General features: G+C 40.0%; 1 long non-coding RNA gene across 1 annotated transcript; it reads left to right on the top strand.

Annotated features, from left to right (window-relative positions):
* The first annotated feature begins 3,893 nt into the window (after positions 1-3,893).
* Positions 3,894-10,333, top strand: LOC136295907 (uncharacterized). Its single transcript, XR_010722836.1, has 3 exons — positions 3,894-3,985; positions 6,074-6,108; positions 9,467-10,333. It is a non-coding gene; the product is annotated as an uncharacterized lncRNA (long non-coding RNA).
* Positions 10,334-10,863: the final 530 nt, after the last annotated feature.

Genomic DNA, 10,863 nt, shown 5'->3' with positions numbered 1-10,863 from the left:
AGGTTATTTCTTTTATCCTTCTAATGTGAAAGAAGAAATGCTACAAAGGAAGGGATAGCTTAAATGGTAGGAAAAAAGTTATAGAATCATAGAATGGTTTGGGTTGAAAGGGACCATAAAGATCATCTTATTTCATCCCCTGCCATGGGCGGGGACACCTCCCACTGTCCCAGGCTGCTCCGAGCCCCAATGTCCAACCTGGCCGTGGGCACTGCCAGGGATCCAGGGGCAGCCACAGCTTCTCTGGGCACCCTGTGCCAGGGCCTGCCCACCCTGCCAGGGAACAATCCCTGCCCAAGATCCCATCCAGCCCTGCCCCCTGGCACTGGCAGCCATTCCCTGGGTCCTGGCCCTCCAGCCCTTGGCAATTGTCTCTCTCCATCTTTCCTGCAGCTCCTTCAGGCCCTGCAAGGCCACCCTGAGCTCAGCCCAAAGCTTCTCCTTCCTGTCCAGGTGAACAATCCCAGCCGTGCCAGCCTTTCCTCCCAGCAGAGCTGCTCCATCCCTGTGCTCATGCTGGAGCCTCCTCTGGGCTCTCTCCAGCAGCTCCAGCTCCTTGCTGTGCTGGGGCCCAGGGCTGGGGTAGCTCTGCAGGTGGGGTCTCAATAGAATTGCAAAGTCTTTTTTATCCAGATAATGAGGAATTTTGAAAACCTCCCCAGAGATCACAAAGGACATTGGTTTTGTATTCATTATTAGTGCAAAAACCTCACTGCAAACCGCATTCTCTACGCTAATTTTATATATGTTGGACACTTAATGGAATCTATATGGATTTATTGTTTATGGGGCTTCAGGTGCTATTACCTTCCTATATGATGTGCTGTAAATTTCTTAGTTAGCTGACAGGTGATAATTGCCAAGAAGACTCTCTTACTTGCTGCACTAAAGCTGTGCTGGTACAACTTGCTGTACAGTTGGATTAGTGGTAATTCTGTGCTAACAACATGAATGGGACTGAAGAAAGAACCCTTTTGAATGGCCCAGACATCATTAATCTCACTCATTAGTAATTGATGTCAAGTATATCTTTAAAAAATATATAAAAATGTGCTTTCTTGGGAACTGGACCTCTATTTAGTACTGGACAAATGCTTCAACTAATTTTCTCTTTGAGTTGGTTTTTTTTTTCCTCTTCTCCTTATATTATTTTGTTCTTTCAATCTAAATATTTTAACTTTCTTTCTCAAGGCTGTATGAGGTCCACAGGAGGAAGTCTATAGCTTTCATCTTGATTTATGGAGCCGATGATAAAAGTTTAGTCTCACAGCTTGTCGCCCATTTCTCTGCTAGATTGCTGCCTACAGCATATGTTCAAAGACAGGTTGCCCATAGTTGAATGTAGTTTTATTTCAGTAAACATAGCCTAGAGTGGAAACATACTGAATTTAGGCTAAACTTGCAGAGGGATTGAAAGGAAAACACTGTGCGTGGTGTGGGGTTGTTAGCCTGTTCTAACTTTTCTGAGCCTGTGTGGCTGTGCTGGGGGGGCAGAGGGGATGGGATGGGCTTCACCCCTGCTCTGGGGGTCTGCAGTAGCCACGATCTGGGGCCCAGGGTGTGCAGAAACAAGATATTGTTATGGGTCTGGTATGAATGCATCTTCTTGTGAATCAATTTTCCGTATCTCAGGAAGCCGTCTCTCTCAGATATCACAAAGAATTATTTCTGTGCAACGTTTTCATGCTGGAGAGGAGAAACAATATGAAACTGCAATTGAGTAAGAGGAGAGTTATTCAACCCCAGGTGAGGAAGAAGACTGCTCCTTCATGCTTCCTCAGAAAGGCAGGAAGCCATATAATGGAGTCATCACTTTGAAGTACCCTTCACTGTTTTACAGATTCTCAAATATACTTTTATATTAACCCCCCATTTTTTATATATATAACAATTATGCACACACATATATGTACACATTTTTTTAATACATGGACTGTACATGCTAGCATGTTAATTAACAGCAAAGGAACTTGTTACTTTTACTGACCAGTCTTCAACATCAATTAGTTTAATATTAATTTAACAATAAAATCCATACAGTTTAATGTTAGTGATTGCTTACTGTAGGAGTGTCTTCTCAGTTTTACCCAAAGAAGATGTGTGCTTGTTTTCTCCTTGGAATAAGAATTCACTGTTACTAAAATACAGCATCACCGCACCAAACAAAGACATGTTTAAGCAAACCAGTACATCTGCTTTAGGATCCCTCATTCCTGGTATTCTCTGAATTTATTCTCTGGAATTGCTACAGTAAGGCTCTGCCACAGCAGGAAGGTGATTCTTTGTGCAGGTCTGTCCTTGGGCTGGAACTCACTCCTCTCAAAACTACTGCACTACAGAAATCCAAAATTACAGAACTCTTTCAGTGTTAAATATTGGCAACAAAGGGACAATTTTTGGTTTTTTTTCTATTGCTGAGCTCGGGCTGCACAAAGTCCATACCAACTTGTTTCTGTCATTAGTAAGGAAAGTATCTACCACTGACTTAACAGACAGCAAACAGATTTGCATCAAAAGAGAAGTGATATTCAACTTAAATGCATAAGATTGAAGAGATATTTTTGTTTCTCAAGCTAACTGAAGCAGAATAAAGTGCAGGATATTCCCAGAAGTACGTGGAATGGTGGAGCATTGAGATCCTCATCTATAACCTGCACACCCCTGCTCGTGACCAGATTGGCTGCTCTGGGAAACTTCAGATTAATGGATCCCTTCTGCTGTCAGACTCGCTGGAGTGGCAGATTAAGATTCTATTTTTGGTGCCTAATTTCTAAATTAGCAGTTTCCATCAGCCTGTGTTTACTGCTGTCACCCAGGAACATGCTGGGCTATGCACGAGCTCACTGAGTGACATGTAATTAGCGAGAGCTGGGGCTGTTCCCTTGCACTTGCTAAACGAGATGGTGGCAGCTTCTCTCCCTGAATATACTGATGAGGGCTTTTTGGGGTATATTTAGTTGGCGCATTCTTTAATAGATGAGGTACTGGGAGGATTTTTCCTATCACTGACTGATAATTGCTCAAGATTAAAAGATTTTTTTTTCATTAGGTTAATAATTTTGTTTTCCTGAGTCTTTTGTTGCTGTTAAATGAGTAGGCTTCCTTCAGGTATTGTAGTTTAAATACAGTTTTACTTGCTAAAAAGTAGAAAAAAAAACTGTTTCAGCCCACATGAAAAAGTATTTCAGTCCTCATAGAGTTAAAATATATCTGTAACTGGAGGTTCAAAAGCAGCAGTGAAATTCCAGGAAAAGTTCTAACAACAGCATCAAAGTGGATGTAAATGATGTAAATTTGCTTCCTCAAGCCATGTCAGCTGTAGATAGACACTCTCATCTCTCAAGGTTGGGATTGACTTCCCATTCCTAAAATTAGCCTTTCTAAAACCTGACATTCTGCAGATAAATTGAAAACAACGCACCAAACTTTTTTTCTAAGGCCCTGAAGGATACTAAGCTCTTTGGGAAAAGTCTCATGTCACCCAGGAAGTAACCATCATGTGGAATGAATGAAAGGTGAAAATGGGCCTCCAAAACTTAAAAAGGTTAAATTTTGTCAGTTTCTGAGAAGAAACTGTAGAAAGGAGGTTATGCTGGACATGGAGGGAGAAGTCACAACTGGCCAAGATCAGGAGACTTTTATTCACTTCTTTGTGTAGTAGCTTAATTAATAAGAGTGCTTGACACTCAGCACATAGCCAGGATTCACAGCTTGTCCATGGGTAGTGGCAACTCATTTTCAGGTTTAGCATAGAAAGCATTAAAAAGCATCAGGTGCCAGCACTCAGAGTTTTTGTGTGTCGTGGTTGTGCCAATTACTCCCAGTTAAGCCCAAGCAGAACAGGTGCCACTTAATATAAGGGTGAATCAGAGAGGTTTAGAGGTTATGGATATCTCTTAGAGATGTGAGGTTTTAGAAATTCCATATAATTCTATGAATTTAAGAGCATTTAAATTTATCTTCCTAGAGGAATCTTAATATCAAGGTACTTGTTTGATTTACGTTTTTTCTATTACACCTCTGCCTGGGCCATGAAGGAGCATTTCTGTTTCTTAAATATGTATGTAAATTAGTTAAGCCTTTTAACAACCTTCTGTATGTTCAAATATTAATTACATGTTAAAGTATTATCACAGATGAGATGGAATTATTTTTAACTTCAACATATTTTATTTCTCATTCTGCTTTTCATACCTACTAGGAAGGGCATTCAGTGTAAGCAGGTGACTTTATTCAGACTGCAGGTTTTTAAAGAGGGGTCTTCCCATCTTGTAAAGGATTTATTCTCAGTTCTTTGGATTTCTTTAGATATGTTTGCTGAACTGCTCAGGAAGTCTTTGATTTCCTGACACTTCATGTTACTGCAGTGTGTTTGCCAAAAATATTCTCTGTCAGAGAGGTTGCAAAGCTTTTTTCTGTTTGCCTCTTGAAGCTGCATGGCACAAAGATGCCTACGGTGAGAAAATGGAATAAAGAAAATGGTGTAAATGTAATCACTCTCGGTTATCTGGTACAACAACTTGAAAACTCTTTTCACAAGCAATAGAAGGGCAGTGGTTCGTTCTGAGTAAAATGGCAAACTTTAGGTTTTGATTAAAACATGAAGAATCTGCACTATGGAGTTCCTTACACTCAGCTCGAGCTGATGTTTCAGGCACTCCCGAGAAGGTGAATTATTTCAGATTGGAGTGACTTCCTGAGCCCTGTGTAGGAAAGTTATATCAACGTGTGTTTGGCAGTGTCTGTAGGACTCTTTCAACCCCAGCAGTGCATTATTATCTCCAGAAATATCTGCAAGCAATATTTTATTCCTGGAAATGCTGACACATCCAGGTTGTATTTTCCTTTCCTCTGGTACAGACCTCTTACCTGTAACTTCCAGAATTATAGACACAGGAGAGCACCAGAATAAATCATAGTGATTTCATTCCACTCTTACAAATTGTTGCCTAAATTGTCAACACGCCTTCACTTTTAGTGTTAAGTAAACTGGCTTTTATAAAATATGAGCCACTCAATCGTTTATCTTAAGTTCTCATCTATCTTCTTGTTGTTTTTAAAGGCAAGATATAACAGTAAGTGAAAGCAGGAATTGCTACCCTGAGGAAATTTTACTGTGATCAAAGCAACCTGGCTGTTTAGGAGTGAAAGCAATGCCTGGCTTAATGAAATCTAGAAGAAATTAGATAAATAGATGGAATAGAGGATTCCAAACAAATTGTATAGTAGATCTGGAGAGGGAATGCAACTTACTGAGCCTTCATGTTGAACGTGGAGGGGACAACAGTGTGAGTAAATGAGCTTTTAAAATAAAATATATCCTGTTGAAGAAAGGGTAGACTACTGTAGATGTGGCTTTGGGATAGCTGGACACTTGATTGAATGGGTTTTGGGGTGATATAGGTGAAGTGTGCTGAGAGAAGAGACTAAATCAAATGAGAAGTAAGGAACAGAGTTATGTAGAGCCTGAAAGGTGGAAGCAGGAAGATTAAACTTCAATTTAAAATCTAAATTTTCACAGAAAATGACATGTTTTTTTTAAAAAAAATCTGTATTTCTTAGTAAATAGAAGATTCCTGTGCAAGCATTAGAGCCTGGTTCAAATGTCATTCTCCCATCTTCAGGCTTGGCATAGGAATAAATATGAAATGGGCCAGACTGAAATGTCTGCGAGTTCCAAATACAACTTGAACTTAAAATTTCTCCAGTTCTAGTTTAGAAGCCATGGGTCTCAAGGGATTTGCTGTTGATCAATCTAACAGCCTTTATACTTGTTGCAATTTCTCATTTCTGAGAGGCCTGGTTTTTATGTTCTGCTCACAATCTCAGCCTTATACTGTTTGCCAGATTTGGGGCTGGGAAATCATCTTCCCAGATGAGACTGATGGGTTAATGGACCATTTGTAAGGGTTGTTTAAGCATAATTGCTCTGTATGATTTGTGCAGAACTTCTCAGTAAAAATGTTTCAAAATATAGGGACGACTCTTCTTGTTTATCATCCAGTCTGTGAGGACAGAAATCAGTGTTTTCATTTTCGGATGTCTAAATATTTTCTTTGTTCCTCCTCTCTAGGAAGTCTTACTTGCCGGGTGGAGAGCCAGAGAAAGGTAAGAAAGATATTTTCTTAATTCCTGTCTACGTAGCCATATGTGTGTGTGGGAGAAACACAGCTTTGCTCACAATGCTCCTTGCAAGGAGGTTGGAAACAATATGTCACTAATCAGAGCCTCTTGCAGGTAAGCACTGGGGTATTCCAGGGTGTGACACCAATGCAGGTGTAGCTGAATTATTGCCAGATTGCTCTGCACATATTCAGCCAAGGCCAGGAACAGTGGTGGGGTTTGCCTGTTTTGTATAACCTTCAATTTAATCTTAGACTCTCTACCCCACAAACCTGGATAGGGAAATCACGCTGTTTTGAATACACTTCAAGTACTGCAGTAAGATTTTCTGACAGGAAAAAAAATCAGGTCTTAAATTGGCTTAAAAGTCTCCCTTTTTTTGCCTCTCAGTCTCTTCAGAGGAAGATGAGAACAGGTTTCCAGATCTGACACTGACATCTGTACACCACTCACTCTTTTTTGCCTGATGTGATGGCCAGTGAAACAGGCATGCTGGTGAAATGATGTGATCATCTTTTAAGCCTAAATTGTTTAACTCTCCTGTGATGGTAGCAAGACAAACACTGTCTGCTTCTCTTTTTTGTGGATCTCCATCTCTGCCTTTATCCATCTGCTGTATTTTCTCCTCAGACAGATGCCCAAATTAGCATCAGGGAAGCAAATACAATAGAGTTAGGGTTAAATGCCATTTATACTCTATGGTAGCTGTCTCACAGTATATAGCAAAGTATCTTTTATAAAATTACATCTTTTTTCTGCCACATTAAGAAACCATTGGAAGGTTGGAGAGACTCCTAATTTAAATCAATTCCATGGAAAACTCTCAGTGGCATTTTCAGTGTCCATCTGCGACTTTGCATTCTGTGAGAGGAAGAGTATTTTTGTTTTACTCAATCCAGCTACTCCTCAGACTTAATCTGGTCCTCAAAATTCACTAAGTAAAGCTGGGACAGGAGGAGACAATTCTGTGAAGCACAGGCAGGAAAGCTGCAGTATGGATGTGGGTAGTTAACTGAGATCATTACTGATAAATTAATTTGTGGTATCAATTAGAAATACAAATATATTTACACCTAATGAATGTAAACAATTATGTATTGTTCTACAACCTTAGGTACCTTCCCCCGTCACCCAGTGGTTCTGCCAGACCAGAGTGTCTATTTTTTTTTTGTGATAATATTTTAGTTTGATTGGAGCAGGCTGGTAAACAACTGAGCTGTGATAATTATTTCAGTAGTTTGTTTGGTTTTATTTCCTCTTTGGGATAGGCTGTGTAACTGTGTTTGTACTGCCTGTTCCTCAGGCAAATGTTTTGGAAGGGGAGATAATATCTTCTACACAACTTTCAATTAAGTTTTTGTATATTTAATTCCTCTCATTTCTATATTTTTTTCCTCTACAGCTTCTTCTTTCCACTCCTTCATGTTTTTGTTAAAAGCAATTATTTACAATTGCTCTTTGTTATTAAGAGAAAGGATACACCATTAAAATGCATCATTTAGAACAGGTTTCTGTTCTCAGAAACCTTCACACCTTTCTTAGCCCCTTCCTGTCCCAAATGTATTCTATACCTTCATTAAGGTACAACAGAGTTATGTTGAATTCTGCATGGGTATTTGTAGTCTTAGAGGTCACCTCAGCCAGTATTGTCTGAGGGCACAGTCAGTTTATCCAAAATGCAATTTCTGCTTTTGGCTAATTCTGTGACTACTGGGAAATGTTCTCACTCAAACAGGGAACATGACCCAAAAGGAATAAAAGCAAATGCCCAGTTTTATCACCTTTGGTTCTCAGTTGAGATGGACTCAGCTCTGTCACGGCTGGTGCAAGGACCAGGAATTTGTCCCCATTTTGTGTTTTATTGAGGGAGCAAATGCTAACCAGGATTTTTCTGGACGAGTTCTTGCTGTTGCCATTTCTCTAAGAGTGGTTTGGAATGTGGTTAAAGGAAAACAGGTTATATTCTATTCTTGCTTGTTCTACTTTTAATAATCGTTACTCCAAATTTTAGCACATTCTTTTGTCATCCCACATACGTATGGTAATGATGAGAGGCACTTCCTCCAGTGCTAGTCTGTTCTTTTAACAATCCACATGAGTGACACAGATTAATAAAATGTGACATTTCAGGATCCAGAGTAAAATATGAAATAAAAAATGACTGTTTGAGGAAAAATTAGTCATATGCAGAGGGACCTATTAAAGTTGCCTCGCATATCAAGCCTTTGTTCTGAGCATGTGTGACTGGAAGTGCAAAGCTAGGCTGTCAGGATTTGTTTAGCTAATGATTCGAACTTGTTAAAATTTTAACCATGGCTCCTTTTGTTGTGCTTCAAAGGATTCGTAATGCTCTTTATATTAATTTATCTTATATTCTTGAAAGTGTAACACATTTTAGTTATAATTTGGGTATTGATTTGCCTGCTTGGCATATACTGTTTATATGCAATTTTGATTTTGAATATGGGGTTCAGTGTAAAAAAGAATCTGCATAAAATTCATAGCTCATATAAAAGTGCTTTTTTGTTATCCACTAAGACGTGAGATACAAATCAAGTGTGAGAAGAGCTTGAAGCTAGACTGTAAGAAGTGAATGCTAAAACCTATCACAATTCATACTTGTCAGAGAAATGCACATTTAAAATCCTTGGTCATGTATAATAATAGACTGAAACACAAATAGGAAGCTCGAACATCAAACTTTAAGAACACTTTTGTTTTGAAGAGAAGAGAGGAACTTGGAAAGAGTCATGAAAGTGCAATGTGGGAAGGAGCTCCTACTGAGTTTTCAGCATGGCACTACCAGGCCTGTTATCTTTATCTGTCTCTGTGTGGTAAGCAATAATAAGAAAGGATTTCACTTTCTGTGTTAAGCTGCTGGGTAACCATCTGGTTACAGAAATGCATAACATTTTTGGATTATGTTTGGCACAGTCCTGTTCTCCCATCAGTCCCTGCCCACACTACAGACATTTTGCTCCCTGAGCTGGTTCCAGAGCCCAGTGGAATAAATGGAGGTGATAATTTGGATTTCAATAGTTAATTTTAATAAGTAATTTTTCTTACACAAATGTTCAAAAGAGAGAACCTGCTTCTCTCAGTATGCAGGGGGAGGTGGGCTCCAAATTCCAGGGTTAAGAGAGATGTTTATAAATAGATACATCCAAATGCAGTTGTTAGCCTGTGCATACCTCCATGGTCATGAGAAAAAAGGCCTCTTGAAACATCTGTGGCTTTAGAAATGCTTTGAAAAGACGGGTTCAAACTAGAACCAGGCATAGGGAACATTTGTATAAGGTGGGGCTCAGTAAAGCAAAGAACTGAACTTTCTCTTCTCTCCTAGAAAGGTCTGGCTGATCAGGAACACCTGCTTTCACAGGGAATAGCATTTCTCCTTCATCTGTGTCTGCTGGGGTTGGCCTCTTGAAGACACCCACAAGGAAAGAAACAGCCTTACGCCCCTGTTAATACACACATTAGACTGTGTTAATAATTGCATTTTTATACCACTCTGATTGGGTCATGAGGATTCCATCTGTATTAACTGTGTAGAATAAACCTGTCTGTGTGTGTGTGAATCTGCAACTCAGATTTAAAAGGTGTGTGAATCCTAAAGCACACATGTATACGTTCAGTACATGCTTTGTTATTCCTTTCTGATATAATGAAGAAAGAAACCAGAGAGGATTACAGTCTAAGCAATGCCAAAGACTTTGTAATATATATTGAAAATACTATGTACAGCAAAGTATGACACTGAATATGTCCCAGTCTATGTATTATGTAAATCTTTAAAAATCCCATTGTATTACCAGAGGCAAAGATTGATTGGGAGTGTCAGATAGTGACCTTTTGGACCAATGTCTTGGTTTGGAAAGAAGCTGTTCGCTAAGGAAGGCTGGGGTCTCCCTTGAAATGAAAAATTTAAACTCCCTCCCTCTGAATCATTAGAATTCTGAAATTAAGGGGCTCTCAGGCAAATATAGGGGTAGGAATAAGAGTTCTTTACTAGGAAAATTAAAAAAAAAAATGCAGTAGCACAAAAACAAAAAACAAACCACTGACAGAGTCAGAACACGACCTGACACCCAGTTGTTCGGGGTGTTGGGAGCAGTCCAATCAAGTCCTCCTGCAGTGACAGATGTGGTTCTGTTGAAGCAATGATCCTGTAGAAGGGTGCAGTTTTCCTCTGAAGGTCCAGTGGTGGTGAGATGGGTCTGGTCTTCCTCTGGGAATCCAGTGCTAACAGGTTGTTCTGAATCTCAGGTTTTTATCCAGGTAGGAATGCTGGGCTCCTCCCCCTGGGTGGAGCATCTCCCAATGGGATGCTGTAATTGTATCATCCATGCAGTGAGCCTTGATGGCCCATGAACAGCAGATATCCCCTGGAGGGAGGATGGGTCCTCGAAGAGATAAAGAACACTGCCCCACCTGGTTTTAACAGCTGGTAACAGAATACATACTGCTGGTTACATCCTGCATTGCAACCCAAGACAACCAATCCTTCCATCCTTTACGCAGTGATAAGTTTGTTCCTCTTCCCATGTGAAGCTTGGGACTGTGCTCCCCTTCTGGCTCCTCCTAGCAGAGGGTTTGTCGTGGCAGTGGCAAAGCAGCAGATGGAGGCAGCAGAACCCCCAGCATCAGAACCACCACCAGCAGGCATGATAAAGGATGCTTCCTTGTCGATAAATATCACGTAAAGTGTTCTATCTGCATGAAAATGTGTGTAGTTTTCTG

This window comes from Chamaea fasciata, unplaced genomic scaffold (genome assembly GCF_029207755.1).
Source record: "Chamaea fasciata isolate MVZ Bird 193981 ecotype frontalis unplaced genomic scaffold, bChaFas1.0.hap1 SCAF_12, whole genome shotgun sequence".
NCBI classification, from domain to species: domain Eukaryota; kingdom Metazoa; phylum Chordata; class Aves; order Passeriformes; family Sylviidae; genus Chamaea; species Chamaea fasciata.
The sequence above is the reverse complement of the archived record's forward strand: the minus strand, read 5'-3'. Positions and strand labels throughout refer to the sequence as shown.